This window comes from Protopterus annectens, chromosome 9.part0, assembly GCF_019279795.1.
Source record: "Protopterus annectens isolate FY-2018-M chromosome 9.part0, PAN1.0, whole genome shotgun sequence".
NCBI lineage: Eukaryota > Metazoa > Chordata > Ceratodontiformes > Protopteridae > Protopterus > Protopterus annectens.
The window spans coordinates 1,874,571,340-1,874,582,642 of record NC_056743.1 but is presented as its reverse complement, the minus strand read 5'-3'; the positions used below and the strand labels follow the sequence as shown (position 1 = coordinate 1,874,582,642).

Here is an 11,303-nt window from a genome sequence, read left to right as displayed (position 1 = left end):
CAATACAACACAAAATCCACACATAGAAGCACAAAAACATTCACGGAGGCTCTCAATAATAATCTGCTCAAGCAACGGAGACCTCCAAAGCAGAAATGCAAGCAACCTCCAACCCCCAACACAACCCAAATGACACATAGCCCGCAGACTCAGTGTGCCATTCAACCACAGCAAATAAGGCAAAACAACATAACTAACACACTAGTCATAGGTGACTCTATAGTCAGGCACACTAATGTCCCACTCACCAGGCTAAACAAGGAGAAGGTTACTGTCAGCTGCCTATCAGGTGCCAGGATCCGCCATATAACCCACGCACTCAGGTCACTCCACAACAAGTACAAATATGACTCAGTCATTGTCCATGTTGGTGTGGATGACCTGAGATGTACCTCCCTGGACTACATGAAAAGAGACATGGAAGAGCTCTCTGATCTTGTACCATGTTCAATAATAGCATCTCCTCAGCCTTTGTGCCCACTGAATGGTGCACAGCGACAGTTATCCCACTCCACAAAGGGGGAGCCACCACGGACCCCGGCAACTACCGCCCCATTAGCCTGATGAGCTTGGTATGCAAGGCCATGGAACATATCATCATGGAACTTATAAACAAAGACATTGGTAATCTCCAAAATCTGGACCCCAGCCAGTTCGGGTTTGTAAAAGTCAGATCATGTCTCCTAAACCTGATAGACTTCTTTGAAGCAGTCACCAAAGCTGTAGACAAGGGTAAGGTGGTTCACACAGCCTATCTAGATCTTGCCAAGGCTTTCAACACCATCCTCCACTCTGGAATTATAGATAAACTCACTAAACTAGGTTTTAATCCCTATGTCACAAGATGGGTTGCCAACTGGCTCACTGACAGATCCCACACTGTGAAAGTAGCAGACTCCAAATCCGACTTCAGACCAGTGACAAGTGGAGTACCACAGGGTTCAGTCCTGGGTCCTCTCCTGTTTGGTATTTACTTCTCTGAAGTACAGGCTAACACAGAAGGTCTTTGGCTAACAAAGTTCGCAAATGACTGCAAACTAGGAGCCATAATCGAAACTCCTAACAATGTGGACATCCTACAAAAGGGCCTCACTGAGACAGATGCCTGGTGTCAAAGCCATGGCCTCAAGCTCAATGCCAAAAAGTGCATTGTCATCCCCTTTGGTAAAAACTCTGTACCCATGAACTACAACATAAACAGTAGTATACTTAACACTGAAAGTGTGGTAAGATACCTTGGGACACAGGTGGAAAGTAGTCTCTCCTTTGATAATCACATCGCCACAGTAGTCAGGAAATCCTTCTATGTGGCACACCTCATCACAAAAGGTTTCTCATCCAGAAAAAAAGAGGTCATTGTTCCCCTCTACTCATCACTCATTAGACCCATTATAGAGTACAACGCCCCTTTTGGTATGTACCTCACAAGACATCTACAACAACTGGAAAGGCTACAGAAATACTTCACAAAGAGGATTACCAGCCTCAAACAGATGCCCTACGCAGTCCCTCTCAAAAAACTCCGGCTTTACTCTGTTGCATATCGCCTACTCAGAGGTGATCTCTGCCTAACATACAAAGCTATGTCAAACCCAGAGCTGTTAGACATGCTCCACTTAAAGAAATCCCAATCCCTCTGAGCTACACACTCTAGGGACCTAAACCTTGTCACCACAATAAACAGAACATGCCGGAGGGATAGATTCCTGTCCCAGAGACTTCCCATACTCTGGAATAAACTACCTATCTATATCAAACAAAGCTCCTCATTAGCACTCTTCAAGAAAAATCTTGATGATTGGATGGGAAATAGGAAATTCACCCCAGGGATCACTTCTGTGGCTCTGCTTGACAGTGGCACAGGAAAATAATTTTCTTGGGTGGCAAAAGCCAGGGTACCTTTTTGGCTGGGCTTGTATAGGCCCTAGGGTCAATAGCCTAGTACCTACCTATGAACCTATGAACCTATGTACACGCTGGTTTACAAAGTCCATTGAACATGAGGGAGAAACAGACAAATGTAGTTTTTTAAAAAACGAATTGGAAACAATCACATACCTTGTTGCTGGTTGCAACACACTAATGGCAGAGGGACTGTATACTAAAAGGCATAATAATGTGGTGAGACTGTTGCACTGGAGATTGTGCAAACATTATGGTATTGAAGTGGCTGAAAAACACTGGAAAGATGAGCCACAAGGCATCATAGAAAATGATGAAGTTTATATCACATGGGATCACCCATTACCAACAGTTCAAAAGATAGATACTTGAAAACCGAAGATAATGGTCCAAGAAAAGAAGACAAAAGTAACATTGATCATTAAAATCACCACACCCAGTGACTACAGTGTCTTGCATACAGAGAGACACAAAGTCATAAAATACCTGGTTCTGCAGGCAGAAGTGAGAGCCATGTGGAAAAAAGATACTCAGACAGTTCCAATAGTAGTAGGAGCAACAGGTCTTATAAAAAAGAATTTACAATCATACGTTACCAATTCATGTAACCCTGTACGAATTGCAGAAGGAGTCATTACTGGGCACATTGCAGGTGCTGCGAATAGCACTCTCGGCTGACATCAAAGAGTGAAACAATACTAATTTCATGAACTTTAATTGTACTTTGACTTAGGAATGGGTTCCATTCCCATCATGATACTAGGAACCCAAAAGACTTGGAGAAATTAAATAAAAAAGAAGTCACTACCTGTCATCCCTAAATAATAATGCTAAATTCAGGGAAAAAAACTCTCTGGTGGAACTCCCATATTAATAAACTGCATAAAAAAAGATGGAAAATGAAGATGTAAGAAGTGCTCATCCCCTTTTCTAAGAACCACAGTGAAACAAGCTAGCAAAGAACTTAAGAGTACTATACGAACATGTAAAGCAGAAATGAGCTTACGGTCACTACAGATACTGAAGGAAACTACAAATCTATCTTCAGTTATGGCAGAAATTCAGGAATAATGTCAACAAATGCTCTGAGCCCTTCTATAATGATATCACATTTTCCAATTGTAAGGAGATAGTCAATATTTAAGCAAACAAACTTAGCCCTAACTTTACCCATTCTACCCACATTGTTACTTCCAGTATCCCTGAAATTTTAGTTTCATCAATATCATCTTGGCACAATTCCTAAAATCCATGTCAAAGACTAAAAGTGATACTTCTGTGGAACCAGAGAACATACCAAGCTGCATTCTCATCAGTGTCATGTACATACTATCTCAGTGTCTACCTCTACCTGTCCACCATGTCTGTGCCTGATGCCTGGAGAACAGCCACTGTGACCCTCCTACACAAGGGTGTCCCCTCTACAAATCAAGGCATTTATAGTTCCATCAACAACATGATCCTTATATGCAAAGCCAAGAAATGTATCGTAGCAAAATTCATTTATCAGATACAGGCAACATAATGGATCTAGATCATAATCAGTTTGGTTTTGTAATCTGTTACACATCCTCAAAACAAATAACATCTGAGTTACCTGATCTAGGGACCTAAACCTCAGGGTTTGACCCATCTCTGTATAAAACATCAACACATCAAGCCACTCTTACTAACTTAGGTACAGCCAGGCTTTGAACCATCTATTTAAAACACTTCTGCACATCATGCCCAGTCTACTAACTCATGTACAGTCAGGGTTTGGCACATCTCAGTATACAACGTCAGCATATCATGCCCCTCTTACTAACTCATGTACAGTGTTTGACCAATCTCTGTGTATAACTTCAGCACATCATGCCCCTCCTACTAACTCATGTACAGTCAGGGTTTGACCCATCTCAGAATATAACTTCTGCACATCATGTCCCTCCTACTAACTCATGTACAGTCAGGGCTTGACCCATCTCTGTATACAATGTCAGCACATCATGCCCCTCCTACTAACTCATGTAGAGTCAGGGTTTGTCCCATCTCAGTATACAGCTTCAGCACATCATGCCCCTCCTACTAACTCATGTACAGTCAGGGTTTGACCATCTCAGTGTACAGCTTCAGCACATCATGCCCCTCCTACTAACTCATGTACAGTCAGGGCTTGACCCATCTCTGTATACAGTGTCAGCACATCATGCCCCTCCTACTAACTCATTTACAGTCAGGGTTTGACCCATCTCAGAATATAACTTCTGCACATCATGTCCCTCCTACTAACTCATGTGCAGTCAGGGCTTGACCCATCCCAGTATACAGCTTCAGCACATCATGCCCCTCCTACTAACTCATGTACAGTCAGGGTTTGACCATCTCAGTGTACAGCTTCAGCACATCATGCCCCTCCTACTAACTCATGCACAGTCAGGGTTTGTCCCATCTCAGTATACAACTCCATCACTTCATGCCTCTCCTACTAACTCATGTACAGTCAGAGTTTGACCATCTAAGTATGCAATTCAGCATATCTTGTTCTTCCTACTAACTCATGTGCAGTCAGTGTTTGACCCATCTCAGTAAACAACTTCTGCACATCATGCTCCTTTTACTAACTCATGTATAGTCAGGGTTTTACCTATCTCTGTATACAGGTTCAGCACATCATGCCCCACCTACTAACCCATGTACCTATGGGGTTTGACCTGTCTAAGTGTACAACATCAGCACTTCATGCCCTCCTACTATCTCATGTACAGTCAGGGTTTGACCCATCTCTGTTTATGTCAGCACATCATGCCCCTCTTATTAACTCATGGATAGTCAGAGTTTGACCCATCACTGCATACAGCTTCAGTACATTATGCCTCTGCTACTAACTCATGTACATTCAGGGTTTGACCTATCTCAGTAAATAACTTCTGCACATGATGCCCCTCCAACTAACTCATATACACTCAGGGTTTGACCCATCTCAGGATACAACTTCAGGACATCATGTCCTTCCTTCTAACTCATTTACAGTCAGGGTTTGATCCATCTTTGTATACAGCTTCAGCACATGCTGCTCCTCCTACAATCTCTTGTATAGTCAGGGTTTGATGCATCTCTGTATACAACTTCAGCACATCATGCCCCTCCTACTAACTCATGTACAGTCAGGGTTTGACCCATCTCAGTATACAATGTCAGCACATCATGTCCCCTGTACTAACTCATGCACAGTCAGGGTTTGACCCATCTCTGTATGCAATGTCTGCACATCATGCCCCTCCTACTAACTCATGTATAGCCAGGGATTGACCCATCTTTATATATTGTCAGTACATCATGTCTCTCTTACTAACTCAGGTACAGTCAGGGTTTCCTGATTCCAGTAGCCTGGAGTAACTGCTCCTTCTCAATGTCATGACTGGCCGACATGCCCCGTCTTTTGGAATTCAGTCATTCATTTTCTGTTACACAGAAAAGATTAGTTTGTACTGTATGATGCTGTTTTCAAAGGAGTTGTTTTATTTGTTTGTATAGCATAACTGACATTTCTTTCTCTCTACAGGTATGAATTTTCACCTGTTATGGTAACTGATTCCTAGAATAAAAAGTCTGAGGTTTCCTGAAAATATATTATGTTTTTAATAAAGCTTTTCTTTCTCTCTCTCTCTCTCCCTCTCTCTCTGTCACTCTCTCTTTCTTTGTAGATATTTAGGGGTATGCTGTAAAAATGGATTAATTATTCAGGCAATTTTGTTGTGAAATGTTGCTTTTATACTGTTGGTGCCTGTCTGTGTTTGTGCATGTGTCTGTCCATTTTTATGTCTTTGTTTTCATTTAAATGTGAACATACTGATTCCTCTGTTGACTAACTACACCCATTCAAGCTGGAATAGTCAATAAACCATCTTATTTGTTATTATACCGATGCATTTTGCATTGGACAGACTACTTCTAGATTATGTGGCATATGCTAAGATAAAGTAACAATGATGCAATATGCATTTCCTATTTCTGATACAATTTGTTTATTTAACCTTGAGCCGAGTGAGCCTGGAAGACATGTGCATGTCTTTATTATTCCATTCATCCATTTGGGACTATAGTACTTCAGTGTAATAGTTCTGTACCAAAAAGTCAGCTAATACTCAACTGTCTTATACTTTGGAGTCTGAAATGGTAATAATGACATTCTGGATAAATATTTTCATAAATAGAATAATTCAGCTCCCCAGAAGATCACCATACTAAGCCAGACTTGTAGCAGCAAACCAAAGCATATTATGTGCACTTATGAAGATTTACCTCATAGATTCCGAATACGTGCATACATACATGCATACAGATATTTCAAACATGGGCATCAATGCCCTTCTAGCATGCCAGGATACCAAAACACTTGTTCCCATAGTAAGTGTCCAGGCTGTTCTTAAAATATCTAAACTAGTAGTTCCTTTAATGTAATTTGGTGGTCTGTTCCATGCATCAAATACTCTCCCAGAGAACCAATTATTACATTTCTCATTCCTACAGAACCTTCTACATAGGTTGTCTGGTGATTCTCTACTGCTTTTTAATAACTCCAAACATTCCCTGAGGTAGTTGTTTCTAAATGCCATATATACCTGAATAAGATCTCCTCTTAGATATCTACAAGAGACACTATACAAGTTAGATATTTTTGTCTTTCATAACAACTTACATTTTCACATCCATGGATGCCCTTGTTATATTTCTGCTGTACATTTTCCAGTTTCCTCATGCTTGTTTTTTTATAAGGTTTGCATATTGTTATTTCATACTCAAGTTTGTGTCTAACATGACTAACAAAGAATGACTTTATCATTTCTGATTTCCTAGACTTTATAAATCTTTTTATACAACCTATAGTTCTATAACTATCATTAATCAATTAGTTGACATGATTAGAAACATTCAAAGCTGGATCTACCTATTTACCTAGGTCCTTAAATGATCCTACAGTTTCAATCACCGTGTGCTGTATTAAATATTCACCTTTCAGTTTATGTCTCCCAAATCTGATATGCTTGGTTTTCAATGTATTTATCAGCATATTATTCTCCTGTGCCCAAACGGTCAATTTAGTCAAGTTCTGTTGCAGGCATGCCTTATCTGTAATGTGTAACCACTTTACCTCATTTCAGGTCATCTGCATACAGACTCTAGAACATTCAGATGAAAAGGTAGGTCTGAAAGACACAATCTAAACAAGTAAAGGCCTAGGACAGAGCCCTATGGGAAACACTGACTGTACCCATGGATTTCACCTGTCCAGTTGCTGTATGATACTTGCCATAGGTTCATAGGTTGGTACTAGGCTATCGGCCCTAGGGCCTATACAAGCCTAGCCATAACAATTCCCTGGCTATTCCTTCCCAGAATATTTACTTCCCTTGTGCCCTGTCTAGCAGGGCAACTGATGCGATCCCCGGGATGAATTTCTTATCTCCCATCCAATCGTCAAAGTTCCTTTTGAAGAGGACCAAAGAGGTGCTCAGCTTGGCATGTATGGGCAGTCTATTCCAGAGTATGGGGAGTCTCTGGGTCAGGAACCTATCCCTCCAGCATGTTTTGTTCATTGTGATGGCCAGGTTTAGATCCCAGGAGCATGTAGCTCTGAGGGAGTGGGATTTCTTTAAGTGTAGCATGTTCAACAGCATTGGGTTTGACATGGCCTTGTATGTTAAGCAGAGATCGCCTCTGAGTAGGCGATATGTGACAGAGTATAGCTGGAGTTTTTTTAGATGGTCAGCATAGGGCATCTGCTTTAGGCCTGTGATTCTTTTAGTGAGGTATTTCCATGTCCTGTTGGTAAGCAATGTAGCTATCCATCTTATCAAGAATACATCAATACCTAGTTGTTCTAATTTATTGATCAGTGTTTCGTGCATGACCCTGTCAAATGCTGAAGTTAAACCTATATAAATTACATCACAGCACAATTTTTCATTCATAGCTGCTATTATATAGGTTCATAGGTTCATAGGTGTTTAATGGGCTATTGACCACAAGGGCCTTTTTAAGCCTAGCCATGCATCCCAAATCTCTGACAAGTTCTGATACCCTTGATAAGTGTAAGCATGGGCCTGGGAGATGAACCATTTACAGGTTACCTGACATAGGTGCCAGACCAGGGATGAATTTCCAGTTTCCCATCCAATTGTCCAAGTTGCACTTGAATTGGATTAGGAAGGAACTCTGCTTCACATGGGTGGGGAGCCTGTTCCATAAATGTGGTAGTCTCTGGGATACATACCTATCTCTCCAGCAGGTCCTATTTATATCACAGGCAAGGTTTAAGTCTTTAGAATGGGTAATTCTGGTACTGTTTGTTTTGTGGATATGCAGGAGGCCCATCAGAGTGGGGTCTGACAATGCCCTGTATGCCAGGCATAGGTCTCCCCTCAAAAGCCTGTAGGAGACAGAATACAGGAACAGGACCTTGACACGGTTATAGAACATCATGTTACAGGTCATAATATGTCTATTTTCAACATATGCATGCTGATATATGGTTTCAAGTTCCAATCTATCCAATTCTGACAATAACTTATATAATATTACCTTCACCATTATTTTTCTACAACATGAACATAGACCTAAGGGTCTATATGACTCTGGGTTGTTCCTATCCCCCCTTTCCCTTACAGACAGGTTTAATAAATGCATGTCTACAATCTTGAAGAATTTCCCCATATTTATATGACCTAGTAAACAATAGATATAATGGTACTTTAAGTTCTTGCTCAAGTGTTTCCAGGTCATTATTACTAATTCCATTCTCCTCCATGTGTTTTCTTTGGATCTAGTTAGTGCAGTTCTTTTTCAATATAATCTAATTTGATTCCAGTATCTGAGGTTACCTGGATGTTACTAGGACAACTTATCACCCCCTTTGTGGAGCCAAATTATTTTGCATAAGATTTTGTAAATATATCTATAATCTTTTGTGTCTAATCATAAATTTTAGAATCTGTCACAGTTTATCAATTTGTATGTCTTTACTTCTTCCACATCTTATGTATCTATAAAATGGTTTCCTAGGGTCTACTTTATATTGCCAAAAACTTAAAATCTCGAACGCTCACATGAGCGAATATGCAGGTATTCAAAATCACTATTGTGGGGAGCTGTGCCCCCACACCCCCCACTAAATATTTATTCCAACTCCAAGATCGCACTACAGTGAGGAAAGGGCAAATATCCCAATCTCCACTGTACTGCAATCCAAAAAAATGAATATCGAATATCTGCATTGTCGCTCATGTGAGCGCTTGAAATTTTATGTTTTCAGCGATCTAAAGTAGACCCATTTCCTATTATACTCAATATTGTTATATCAATTTTCTTCACATTTTTTCTTGATCTTGTCTCATACCATTCTTAATTTGTTTGTACGACTTGTTTATTTTAGTTTTCAAAGTTGTAGTTTGACCTCTCTTCCATTTGTTATATTTGTTGTCTCTCACCTTAATCAGGTATCTTGTTCTTATGGAAATATATCCCCCTGACATTATATGCCTAGATCCTAATGTTAAACATTTTTTTTTGCACTCAAATAAATTCTCTTTCAAAACTGATTTTTTGTACTCAAATAAATTAACTTTCAAAACTTTCCACATTCCATCTGCAGTTTTTCCACTGTACACATCACTCCGGTTAGTGTTACATAGTAACTGTTTTGCTTCCATATTATCTGTGATTAATCTTCTGTGTATTGCTTTAGATTTAAGTTTGGCACAATTAACTATTAGCAAGTTAACCTTTATAACCCCATGTTAAGTACACATCAATGGTGGTAAAATTTCACTCAAAGTAAAAGTAATTTCTTTAGGAACACAATGTCTAGCATGTTACATTCCCTGGTAGTTTTTATTACAATCTAAAGCAACTGCTGTTCCTGAACATACATTGTGAATAACATCCTTACTAATGTTGTTGAATCAATATTATTCCAGTCTGTTTCTGGTAAATTTAAGTCCTCATTTGATATTATACTTCCCTCCTGTGTTTTATGCAAGAAATGTATAAAATCCTCCAGGTCATCGGCACTTGACTTTGGTGGTCTAACCACTCCAGCAATTGTTATATGTTCCAGGGTTGTCTTTATTGTCACTGATACACAATCTATAGTGCTGGTATTATTATTGAACATGTAATAATCACAGGTTTCATAACTAACTTTAGTCCCTATTATAACACCTCCACTTAATTTTTCATTAGAATATCTATTACAGTAAAAATATTAATACTCTGACAGAACTGGTTTCCAGTCATTGTTCTTTAACCATGGAATGGTAGTGACTTCTAACTAGACCCAACCATTTACTTATTCCCAATAGCAAAAATGTTAGGAACAAATTGTAATACCCATACACAGACTTCTTACTGTTACGTTTTGTGCACAAATGTCACTCCCCACAGAACCAGTATCAGTTTTCTGCAGATGTTTTTACTCAATGGACATATCACTATCCCAGGCTCTTGGGATAAGATTAATTGACAATTAAGCTGTAAAAGTCAAATACAGGAGTACTGCTGTCCAGCAATATTCTTTCTTGATATATATATATATATATATATATATATATATATATATATATATATATATGGGTTCCCTTCGAAATATCGAAATCCTGAAATCTTGAAATTCATATGGTCGAGACCATATGATCGAACTTATTTAAGTAGCAGGGGTGTAGAAGGTGTGGGGCTTACCCCCCTGCAGAAACATTTAAATTGTTGGGGGTGGTTTTTTGGATTTATTTTGGAATTTCGATATTCCAAAACATCGATCATATGACATTCGATGTTTTGGAATTTTGAGATTCTGAAGTGAATTCATCTATATATATATATATATATATATATATATATATATATATATATATATATATATATATATATATGTGTGTGTGTGTAATATAAATGTAGATGCTGAAATACAATGCAAGTAATTAGTATTAAAACGTTTTAATACATACCCATTTTGAGTGGCAGCAGATCCTAGAAAAGATAAATAGTTATTAGAAGATTAAATAAAAAAATGAAATGTGTAGTTTATTATAGTAAAGGTTGCAGACAAACCTTTTGTTCCTTTTCGACAGAGAAGAAAAATAACCAAAAGGACAAAAACTAAGGCGCCACATGTAATGCCAACTATAATAGGTGTGGACAGAAGTTCTGGATTGGAAGCTTTTAAAACAAAAAAGAATAGATGAATATTGCAGGAATTTCCAAATTGCAGTCATTTTTAATCCATAACAGACAACAGATAAAATGAACTTAGGATATAACACTATATAATGTTATTTAATGTCTTGGAGTTTCAAAGCCATCTCTATTCATAGTTTAAAATTAATAAATTAATGTTCTCAGTAAGAGAAAGGTACAGGATTTGT

At 38.8% G+C, this 11,303-nt stretch overlaps 1 long non-coding RNA gene across 1 annotated transcript in view; it reads right to left on the bottom strand.

Annotated features, from left to right (window-relative positions):
- LOC122812300 overlaps nucleotides 1-11,095 on the bottom strand; it is a 518,343-nt gene extending 507,248 nt beyond the window's left edge. Inside the window, exons 1-2 of the long non-coding RNA XR_006366380.1 lie at nucleotides 10,990-11,095; nucleotides 10,887-10,908 (exon numbers count right to left, since the gene is read on the bottom strand). This is a non-coding gene — a long non-coding RNA (uncharacterized LOC122812300). The remainder of the gene's footprint in view (nucleotides 1-10,886; nucleotides 10,909-10,989) is intronic.
- Nucleotides 11,096-11,303: the final 208 nt, after the last annotated feature.